The 12,116-nt window shown below is 42.3% G+C and overlaps 1 long non-coding RNA gene across 1 annotated transcript; it reads right to left on the bottom strand.

Moving 5' to 3' along the window:
- Window positions 1–326: 326 nt before the first annotated feature.
- Window positions 327–4,573, bottom strand: LOC135295597 (uncharacterized). The gene is made up of 3 exons (XR_010357719.1): window positions 4,423–4,573; window positions 1,554–1,699; window positions 327–852 (listed from the first exon to the last, which is right to left on the bottom strand). It is a non-coding gene; the product is annotated as an uncharacterized LOC135295597 (long non-coding RNA).
- Window positions 4,574–12,116: the final 7,543 nt, after the last annotated feature.

Below are 12,116 nucleotides of genomic sequence, written 5' to 3'. Positions count from 1 at the left end.
AAACAACACACAAGTTCTTTCATGTACCCTGGGGACCATCAAGGAAAAACAACAGCCCCAGAAATCACTTGTGCTGCTCTGTTTTCAGGGCATTGAGGTTAAGAAGTATCTGTGTCCCGAAAAAACCAATTACAAACACACTTTGAGACAGTCAGCTCCTGTAAATGCTTCAAAACACGGTTGCATGAATTTTCAAAGGTAAACTTATGCAAGTATTTTGCATGCCTATCCTGTTTTTACCCCAGGTGTGAGTCATGGCCACACTGTTCAGTTTTTCGTCTAAGCCTCTGATATGCTACATCAGATCAGTACAAATACAAATGCAAATACAGGCATCTGCAAAGGATGTTAAAATTGGGAGGCTTTGACTCCCTGTAACCATCATGGCCCCAAACCCCCACCTCAAGCTGGCACAAGACACTTGAAGGAACAGTTTGATTTCTATCACTCACCACTCTACCACATCAGTGGGACTGGTTGCAAATTCAGGAGAGAAAGAAAAGAGGACCAGAGCCCCATGGCAATAACCACATCTGTGATCCAAGTGCCAAGCTGATTCATCAGCTCTAACAGATGCTCAATTTGGGGTTATTTTTTACAACATTTTGAAGGCATCTGACTTGTTTTTGACAGAGCCCTGTGGCAATGATCCATAGATCCCAGGCACTGCTCTTCATCATCCCTTCAGAAGGGCTTTTGCACCTCTCCAGGTGGAGATGAGCTTTTTGTCTCCAAGTACAGCATCTTCCCTAAACAATCAGGCAGAGGAGTCAGCATCTGTTGTTGTGTTTGAGAGGTGGTGATTCACTGCAGAGGGAAGGCAGGAGATGTTGCCAGTTCAGCACTGCAGGCCTGTGGCAGGACAGGGGGAGAAAGCGAAAACTGGGATGATAAAAGGAAAAATAAAACAAATTTCCTGCATATGGAGAAAAAGTCTTCCCCTCTGGCCAAATGTACAATCACAGTGTAAACTCATCTGAGACTCACTGTCACCCATTCTACCATACCAGCAGCATGAGGCAGGACATGAAGTTGTCAGAGCAGTTTCAGCAGTGTCTGTGAGGAGGGCAGCTTCAACTGTCCCTGTGTTCCGAGGGGCCTTGGGGACACACAGCTGCCCTTGCCTTTGGTCCTCACCTTCTTGTCTTTCCCCTTCTGGCCCATGCCTTGGTGGCCTTGGTGGCATTTAACAGCTACAAAATAGTTGTGTAGTGTGATGGAAGTTGGTTGCTGTGACAGACCCCCTTAAAATGAGGATATTTAGAAGAAAACATTCTGTTTCTTTTTGGGAACCTTTTTCCAGCTGCCAGGACATTTTTTTCAATGTACTTGGCAGTGTCTGAGGATGAAAAAATTATTAAATTTATGCTTCCTACTGCTATAGATGACAGCAAATCTCTATAGAGGAAAATAGCACACTATTTAGGTTCACTAGTGAGGCCAACTCATCAAGTACTAGGTTTTTGGGGACATTTTTTCCTCTGAGCTCTTCTGATTTAATGAATGTCATGACATCATCTCAGACATCCCCATCTCCTTTTCTCCTATTTTACCTCATATCTTGCTGCATGCATTCGAAGTCATTCATGTACGTGGATCCAAAGCCCATTAGGCACTCAGGTGGCCTGAAAATCCATCCCAGGTGTGCAACAGCTCTATGGAGCCTTGAAGGATGTGTCTTCAAGGTCAGACCCATCACCTGCAAGTACAGCCACAAACACAGCTATGACACTGGTTCTTACAAGCAAGGCACCACTGTGCACACACAGGAAGTATGATTCTGGGGCAGAAGATTGTAAGGCCTCTCAAATGCAGCCTGAACCTAGTCCTCAGCTTTTCCACCACACAATTTTTTCTCATATTGCATGGTACCTACTGCAGGAGGAGCAATCAAGGTATGAAAATGTAGCTAAGTGGAGTGCAGATGTGACGATCTCCATCATCAGATGCTGAGATACAATTTCTTTTTTAAATCATGCTTTTAAGGTTCTTTAGAACTCACAGGAGTCTTTTTCTGGTTATTATGCTGATGCAAAATGATGTGAAATAGGTTGTTGTTTCACAGTGAAGTTAAATAGGATCCTGCTTGTACCCCAGAGAATCCTGAGTGGAGACAGAAAAAATGCATCACAAAGGGAAATGTGACTTTCCAACCTATCAGTTAGGATATTCAGATGAGAAGGGAGAGGACAGCCTGCTTGGTTTTGCTCCCTACACTATGTCTGTAGTTTACACAAGTATTGAATAAATGAAAAAGCTGCTTCTGGAGCCTGGATCACAAAATTTGTCAAGAGGGTTGAACCCACAAATGTCCTTCCACCATTGTCTTCACACTAGAAGTAAGTAGATTCTATATTATTCCTGCTGCCTTTGACTTGACACCCCTAAACTCACATACTGACCTTTTATTTTACTTTAACTGTCTGATCTTTCAAGGAAGAGGTTCAAGGGCAGGATCTGGTCTACCAAGCTTGCTAAATCCTGCAGTCATACCAATCAAGGCAGAAGCCAAACTGAGTTGCCCCAGGCAACAGTGATAAAAGGGAAATTAGTATAAAGAGGTGATGATGGTCAGGAGTGCTACCTAGGATGGGATAAGATCTACATTAAAATACATTAAAATATAGCCAAAAAGAATATAAGTTTCTCCTCTCCCTTCTCCTTGAATGCTCTCTGGTATTTAAAGTAATGCGTTTTAGGGAGCTAGTGTAACAGGGTAGCGTTTAGGGAATATAACCTGAGGACAGAAGTAATGAAGTGGGGAAAGGGATCTTTAAACAGAAGAGGTTTGAGGTTTTTAGCAAACAGCATAGTGACATACAGGACTAGCTGGGGGTGGGAAGGAGCTCTCTGACTGCTGTCATTATTCTGTACTTCAAAAATAGCCCACACAGGAGCACTACCACTGGGTTCCCAAGTCTAGAGAATTTCTCTCTTCTTGTAATTTAAGTAGCCACTCTACCTGTCAAACTGAATTCTCCAGCTCATACAGCTCATTGCACACCATATTCTTTCTGTGAAATACAAAACTGATTACAAATGGTAATTTTCACAAGAAAAGCAACTAAAACTATCTTTTTTGCCTTACTTACTGCTAACTACTGAGCTAGCCTAATTCTACAATAATGTAACCCTGATGATCTTCTACATCATTTAAAATATGTTTGGTCCCTTCTGAATATGTACAGTGGCATCTTAAAGAAGAATGAAAGATCTTGATTATTTTTTCCCCTTGTTGCTGTCAAGTGCTGTTTATAAGTTTATCTTCTATATTCCTGCATGCTCTCTTCCAATTCAGAAATAAAGAACAGCACGTGCTTCCCTTATTTCAGCACCCCAAGCTGCTTGCCAGACCTAATGCTGCACAAGAGACAGGAGATGTATCTCCTCTCAAGACATCCAGCCTCCCATTTACTGAAGGAGAGCTCTCCCTTTTGCAGGGAAGAAGGAGGAAAGTGTCTTTTAACTACATGGGAGGAAAATATAGCCTCAGCAGCCCACAGTAACCTCTGTAATTATATCAGCCACCTGACACTGACTTCTCACACTACTACAGGAAAGTTGTTGCAGGATATAAAGAAAATTGCTTGCCTATACCAATAGCTTTTGCTGTATCAAGATAACTCACTGGGCCTCTACAACCTTGATGCCATCACAAAAGTCTCATATATGTGCAGAACTAACTTAATGGCTTCAGCTGGTTTAATGATCCCTGAGAAAAGGAAGGCTTTTAGCTAATAAAGGTGGGGGAGAAAAGGACTTTGAAGGCATTGAAGAGAAGGAAAGTAGAGGGGTTGCTCTTTACTGGTCCTATCTCCAGTGAGAGAAATACGCTCTTTATCAAAAATACTCAGTAAAGGATTTCTTGCAGAAATTACAAGAGCACACAAGTTCCTACTTGACATTTTACACATAGAAACGTAAGTATTTGCATGAAAGTAGATGTGTCATATGCACTATCCCAATAAAGGAAAAGTATTGTTCAGTTTAATGAAAAGCAAGCATAAAAGATAACATAAAAGAATAAACCACTGCTCACTTACAGTTCCCTGCTCAGGAGAGGCCATGGCTGCAGCCTCTTTCCCTGCTGTCTACTGCATATTTTAGAAGGGGCAATTTGCAACCTAGAAACGGATGTTCTGAGTGAAAAGACAAGACCCTGAAAAACTGAGGCTGGAGTTTTGTTTCTTTGGTCATGAGGCTTATGAAAGAGAGTCTTTCTGCTTTGGAGAATTTTGCTCATTTTTCAGAGCAAAAGCTGAAGAGATTTTGCACCAGGCTATGAAACAAAAGGTTTCCTACTAAAAAGTAAGGAAGAATATAAGGTACCTTGTATCAACCGTGCAAATTAATATGTTGCAGAATTAGAAATCCCACCACTGAACCAAGGCCACAGGGACAGCACAGGTCTCAGCTATTTACCTGTGCCACAGGACCTGCCCCTAAATCCATGCTGGCTGGTCTGAGCCCTGTAGGTGCTGTGTGATCCTACTAAAGATGACCTATCCCATAACCTTGCCAGGCACTGGGGTCAGGCTAACAGGCCTGGGGACTCCCAGATGGTCCTACTGGCTCCTTGTGTGGATGGGTGTCACACTGGCCAGCTTCCAGTCATCCAATGAGCTTTCACTCACTGGAACCTTCCCAGTGAGCCAGGACTGATGGTAAATGATGGTGAGCAGCTCTGCAAGCTCATCTGCCAGCTCCCTAATCATCCTGGGGTGGATCCCACCTGGTAGATTTGAGAGAATCTAAGTGGCTCAGCAAGTCTCTGACTGCTTCTTCCTGGATAACAGCAGGGCTCCTCTGCTCACTGACACCTGAGGAGGACAGCTGTCCTGAGGATAACATGCCTTTTGTTGAAAACTGAAGGAAAGAAGGTATTAAATATCTCTGTCTTTTCCTCATCTCTAGTAGTTATATTTTCCCCCATGTCCAATGAAGAATGGAGGTTTTATTTGCCCTTTCTTTGACCCTTAAAGTATTTTTAAAAACATTTTTCATTCTCCTTTACAGAAGTTGCCAGGTTAAGTTCTAATTAAGCTTTCACCTTTCTAATTTTCTTTCTTCATGACCTAATGATATCCTTAAACACTTCCTGCCTGCCCCATTTTCCAAAGGTGATGCACCCTCTTTTTTACCCTGAGCTCCTACAGCCTGGTCATCTTGCCCACCAGCTCACCTTTCAAAACACAGGGACAGTCTGTTCCTACACCTTCAAGATTTCTGTTTTGAAGCAGGTTCATCCTTCCTGGACCCCTTTGTTTTTAAGGACTCCTTCCCAAGGAACTCTCTGAATGAGGCTCTTGAATAGAGCCTCTGCTCTCTGGAAGTCCAGTGTGAAAGTTTTATTGATGCCCCTTCTTACTTCACCAAGCATTGAGAACTCTATATTTTCATGATCATTGTGCCCCAGAGGGCCTCCAACCACCACATCTCCCACCAGCCCATCTCTCTGCAAACATCAGGTCTAACACAGTCCCTCCCCGGCAGACTCGCTCACCAGGTGTCACAATAAGTTATCCTCCACACACTCTAAGAATCTCCCAGACTGCCTCTTCTCTGCTATGTTGAGTTACCAGCAGATATCTGGCAGGTTGAAGTCACATACAAGAACAAGGGTTGGTGATCTTGAAATATCCTCCAGCTTCTTATAGAATACATCCACCTCTTCATCCTATAGACCTGGGTGGTCTATAACAGACTTTCACCAAGTTGTCAGCCTTGTTGGCTTTCACCCTGATTCTTACCCATAGGCACCAACTTTATCATCATTAACCACAATTTCCATGGTATTGAGACCCTCCCTAAAACAAAGAGCCACCTCTTCTGCCTCTCCTGTCCCTCCTGAAGATCTGGTGGCCATCCAGTGCAGCACTCCAGCCATGTGAGTCATCGCACCATGTTTCCATGATAGTGACGGTGTCATGGCTTTCCTGCTGTACAATGCCTTCCAGCTCCTCTTGTTTGTTACGCATGCTGCATGCATCAGTGTACATGCACTTCAGCTGGGCTGCTGATTTCACCCTTGACTTACCACCCTTGGGCTCATCTCTGGACAGCCTGGTTTCATCCCTTATCCCCTTTAAACCTAGTTTAAAGCCTTCTCAACCAGCCCTGCCACCTCAGGGGTGAGAATCCTTTTGCCCTTGCTAGAGAGATGAAGCCCATAAGACTCTAGCAGGTCTGGTGCCATAAAAATTGCCCCATGTTCAAAGAAACCTAAATTGTGCTGATGGCACCAATCCTTAAGGCACTTATTGGTTACATGGTTTTTCCTGTTCCATTCATCATTCATCCCTGCTACTGAAGAAAGTTAACAGAATACTACCCATTTAGGGGACAGGGAAGTTGGAAGATAAACTGTTTTTTCATATGGCAAGTTTTACATGCAGTCCATCAATCTTATAAAAAAGCTTTTCGATTTTGGACGGAGGTTTGCCTTGTCACTTATTTCAGTCTTTCTTTGCTAACAGTGGTTTGATGTGATCAGTCTCTGTCATGTTTCTGGACAGGCTGACTCAGCTTCCTCAGAAGAAATAAGTAATTCAAAGAAGGAGGGAGGGAAGACCAACCTCTCTGTCACCATCATGCATCTGAAGATCCAGAACAGACTGTCATTACCTGCTCATGTAAGTTTCTGGTGTTGCAGCACATTTTTCCAATAGGCCAATTATAAATTCTGTAGCAAGGTTTCCTTTCTTAGAACCAGAAGTCATACCCCATTTCTCAGAACTAGAAGACATATCCTCTCACCAGAAGAGGATTTGACTCTCAGGATTTACTCTCACTTTTAGTTTTTGACCACCATCAAAAACAGGACACAAGATGAAAAGGATTGTCATTTAAATCAAAAGACCATTTGTTACAGTGAAGCAGGAAAAACAAATGAAGAACAGCCTATGCCTCAACAGCATTGTTTATCGTGCAGAGTTTTTATTTATTCAGCGACGCTTGCAATTACCAAAGAGAAATTTGCAATTCACTTTATAACCCTGCCATTAGTTCCTAGTCCTATGCAGCAATTACTTTCCACACCCCTGGTTTCCAATGCACACTGACTGCTGTGCCTGTGAGGAGGCTGAGCTGGTGTGTCCTGCTCTCTGCTTTCCTTCCTAGGTTTGGCAATGTTGCTTTTGAGATGAAAGCATCTGATGCATCTAAGATGCAGCCTTTGCTCATCCATTCATCTTTGACAGCTGCAGTATCATTTGGCCCCTGTTTCCAATTTAGCCTAGTTTCCAGAGAAAACTAGTCTCATTCTTAGTGCTTCTTGTCAGATGATTTGGTAACGCCTCTGCTTTCTGCATATTCTGTGCCTGAGTTCTTTTCTTTCTTTGCTCTTTTTTTTAATAGATATTACCTTTTGGCTTTTCTTCAGTGTTTGCCACAGTTAATGATGTGTTCAATGGCTACAGCCTCATTTTTCGCATTAGATCTCCCCTTACATAGGGTCCTTCTGATTTTATTGCACTCTCCAGTGGAATAATCACTTTACTGTCATTTGGGGACCATATTGATAAAAAGATACCATTATCAGATGTGGCATTGTACACAACTTTTCATTTCCTGACACCTGCATTTCTGTTGCTGCCATTTTCCTTCTTTGTGCACGTAAAAACTTCACAGGAATTTTTTCAAATGTAAATTTTATGGCTGTCCAGTCCTCTCATGCATCTCCCTGTGAAGCCAACCTCCAGCCTCACTGGGTAGGTAAATGCTCCCCTGCTTCATATACACACTTGTTCCTTCCTTTCTTGGATTGTCTCTGCAGTAGTTTCTTTGTGCATTTTGCACGAAAGTCAAAGCTGACAGACACCCAAAATTATCCATAGATCATGAGGATCCCAAGAGTGATATTCTGCATATTCAGGCCACATGGTATGCAATGCATCCTGCATTAGGGAATCAGTTTCAGGGGAACACAAGATCAGTTTGCTCAAAGATAATTCAGAACAATTTTATGCTCACTCTATTCATGCTTGTAAAAGCGCAGACCACGGACTCTAAACCAGATTTGAACTCCAAACTCTTTAATGCTTAACATGTTCATCTTTCAGTGTCTATATAGATCAGTTGTAAAATGGCCAAAGTGTCTGTAAAACATCTGCAGTTGTATAAAATAAGCATAAAACCAGAGTGCTTCAGAACAGTGTTTTTTCAGCCTTACAGTAAAGCTGGAGAAGTGTCTGTCAACAATAACAACAAAAGTGTTAATTTTATTTGTCTTCACACTGAATTCATTCTTTGTAAACAGCTAAAGTTCTCAACAATGTTTCACTGGAGTCTAAAGCTTTCCCCAGTCCTCTTACCCATGTCCTTTAAAAATACCTGCACTTTTAAAAATCAGTTGGCAAATGTAGGGACAGCAGGGAGAGCATTTTCCTGCTTTGCTGCTGTCCCCCTTTCAGCTCCCACTGAAGCTGACAGCCCTCCCTCATATTTCTCGGATGTTATTTTCTCCCACATTTGCTCTATTCCAGGCAACAGATGTCTGCATATCTTCTCTTTTTTTTTTTTTTTTCAGTGTAGTCATTCCATACAATATCACCCTTATTTTATAGGCAGGGGAAAATTAACACAGAGTAATTAGATGAGCTTCACAGAGTTGTTTGGTTTAGCTGGCAAAGCATTGTCACCCTACATTCGGGACTGCTGCCACACCAGCACTTCACATACCCCACACACCATCCTGACCATAATTGAATCATCTCATTACTGTTCAACACCTTCAGCCCATCAGGTAACAGCTTCCCATTCCCTTTTGGGATTGCTCCATTCTTCTTGGCTTTGGCATTTATTTATTTTTCAACAGCTCCAACTCTTACCCCACATCCCCGAAATTATTCCAGGCACCCACTGTGACCCTGAGCAACCAAACCTCTTTCTGCATGTTGGGGGGAATTGTGGGTTTAGCTCATTTTGGGTCAGGGCTCCCAGAAGGCAGGAGGGGTGACTGGCCTGGAATGCTGCACCCCATGGCCATTCCTCCTCCTTATTCCCAGGCGGTCTCAGGAAGCCTCTTGCCTGGAAAGAGCTGGTTTGATGTCAGGTGAGTGGTCGGTAAATTCTGTTTTGCTTTGGGAGGGAAGTGAGGCATTCCCTGTGAATCAATGGCCTGTCCCAGGCCACTGAGGGGATGTTTGTAGCAATGGGGCAAACACGACCAAGGGATGCCCATTTAGAAAGGCAAGGCTGTACAAAGAACTAAAGTTTTCTGCAACAGAGGCAAAGTCTACAGGGATGAGCTGATTTAATAGAGCAGCCCAAACCATCTGAGAAGTAGGATGAAACAACTTTAAAATTCATGTAATTAGTTAACAACTTGATGATGGCTAGAAAAATGTGCAGAAAATAGACAGGAAACTTAAATCTCTTAAAGATCAAATTATTTTTTCTAGAAGTGTGGCTCAAAATTTTTCTGTCAAGGTCATGCAGAAGTACAAGGCTTGAAAGAGGGTGAGCAATCTGGAGAAACTAAAGTTTGGCTTCTAGAGAACTTCATAAGGAAAAGCATGTCAACCAGGAACATCATTTTAAAAAAAATTAGATTCAGCTAGAAATGCAAAGCTGTCTCACAGTTTGTCCCCTGCTGGATTTCAATAAAATCCCTGGCACAACTGAGTCTTGGTGTGTCTTGAAACAACAGTGCTGGTCCCAGTGTGAGCTTGCTGCGCCACCTGAGGGGCCTGGCAGAACTTGGGGAAACACAGTCAAAGCCAGCTGTATTAGCAAAGATGAATGAAGCAGTGAATTAAGTTCTGAACATCTCTTATCCAATGTATAAATATGTTTCTGTGTATAGTAAGAAAGAAATTAAGACATCAGCAGATTTTTAGTCTACTTTTCCTGACTTTATCTTTTTTTACACATGAAAGGAGCATAACAGTCCCCTTTGAAAGGTGTTTGCAAAGTCACACAATTTCCTCCTAATAGTAAGTCATAATACCGACGCCACTTATTCCCAACAAGCTGTTAATTCTGGAAAACTTTTATTTTCTTTTAAATGTGGTAGATTTCTGCTATAGAAACCTCAGCTCGCTAAGGACATTACAATACGCATCGTTGCGGGCTGGATGCATCACCCCTAGAGGGAAGCAGCACCCCATACCCATTTTTACTGCGCTCGTTGTAGTCTAATCCCATTCCCAGAGGTTTGTGCCCGGCTGCAGCGGCCGGGAGGATGCGGATGCCCCCTGCTCCATAGTTTGTATCTACTTCTCGGCGTTCAACTCGCCTCTCAGTCTCAGCCTCCTTCCTGGCTCTCTCTGTGCCCGTGCTGTCAGTCAGGCTTTCTGGAGCCGTGCTTGACAAAGCAAGGCGCTGCTGGAAGTGTTTGTCATTCCGGGTGGCTTCAGCTGTTGCGTCCCCACCGCGTGTGGGAAAGGCCTTCTGCACGTGCGTAATTTTAAAACTATAAATAATCACATTCCCTTCCAGAGGCAGAAAAATCAACCTTAACTGAAGTATCCAACCCCAGGTTGTTTGCTTGTAGAATTAGCTGGGCAGCAGAGATCCTATTAATGTCTTCCTGTATTCCTTGTGGAGCATATTTTTAAATACAGTTACTGCAATATGCCTTCTAAAAGAGCATAGCCCATCTCTCTGTTAGTGAGACTTCTCCTCATTCTGCAAATTGCTGGAACGTTGCCTTTGCTTTTTCATAGCTACCTATTTGTTGTTCAGTTTGAAATGCCTCTAATATATTTTCCCAAACAGACTTTTCAGCAGCAAATTCTCCTTCTTTTTATTTTTCTTTTTTTCTTTTTCTTTTTCTTTTTCTTTTTCTTTTTCTTTTTCTTTTTCTTTTTCTTTTTCTTTTTCTTTTTCTTTATCATTGAAACACTTCTTCAGTGGAGGATATCTGGGAAGGGAAACAGAATGAAAAATTTTTGTTTGCCTGAAGCAAGCCAGAATCTTGCTCTTTTAGGGGGTTTGTAAACTGGAATTTTCACAATCACTCCGTTTTCTCATACATCTTCTTTTAGGAAATTAATATGCGCAAAATTTTAAGAAAAGGTTAAGGAAATAAGAGCAAGAGGGAGGACATTACCCTGGCCCTTTCCAGGCTTCGGTATTGATGGAGAGAATAATTCCCCATTAATTAGATGTTTACAACTTGTTTAATTCAAGCACACAGAAATTATCCTATACATGACTTGTTATTTTATTACTTCCTGACTGGATAACCAACAAAGGAAGTTCAGCTGTGCTGAATGGCATGTGTTGCTGGTAACACAGAAAAAGAACAAACTTCACCAGAAGACCCCAAACCATTATATGCCTATGTTTCCTAAAGGTAACCTGTCATTAGATGTGTTATATTAGCAGTGATAAAAGGACATAAAGCAAGGTTGGTAGGTAGGGATAATATGGTCTATGAGATTAACTCATATAACACGTCAGCTTTTGGAGCTCACAGGTACTTTGACCCCACACAGAGAATCTATAAGCATATATTTGCTTGTACTATGGGGGCTGTCACATATGGACCCCATGCTTTTTAAGGGAGTTTGTTTTCCATTCCATTAATGCTGCAAAGTCACAGCTGCTGGTGGTGGAACTTGGGTGGAGTACTGCTGCAGTGCAAAGTGCAAGCTCTCCAGTTGCTGCAGCTTACTGGAGGCATTTCTGCAGCTGGATCTAGACAGCTGCATGCTTTGCCCATCTTGGCCTGGATATGCACATCTCCTAATCCTGACAACCAAGCTCTTCCCCTTCAGCCAACATTGGTTTTAGCAAGGTGTGAAGGCAATTCACAATCCAGCACCTGCATCCAGCTTGGATTCCCCAATGAAAGACTGAGAGCAAAAATTATGGCTTCCTGTTATGGCACTTTTATAAACTCTGTTAAATTTCCACAGCCACAACTTTATCATCCATTTGAATTTGGATTTATGTTACTGGGAAGTTTGCCTTTTGCACACCAATGCACAAACTTATTTTTGGTAGATTCATTAAAATTACTCAGGAGAGAAAAAGGAGGGAAAAGTCTTAGATACCATCCAATACTCAAAGAGGACAACTTGATATTTTTGTTTGAAGAACTTATATAATTCTACCTTTATGGTCCCTGTTCAATGGTCTTCAAAGTCAGCAGTGTTCTTTGAATCAAA

This window comes from Passer domesticus, chromosome 2, assembly GCF_036417665.1.
Source record: "Passer domesticus isolate bPasDom1 chromosome 2, bPasDom1.hap1, whole genome shotgun sequence".
Lineage (NCBI taxonomy): Eukaryota > Metazoa > Chordata > Aves > Passeriformes > Passeridae > Passer > Passer domesticus.
This window is presented reverse-complemented; position numbering and strand designations above follow the sequence as displayed.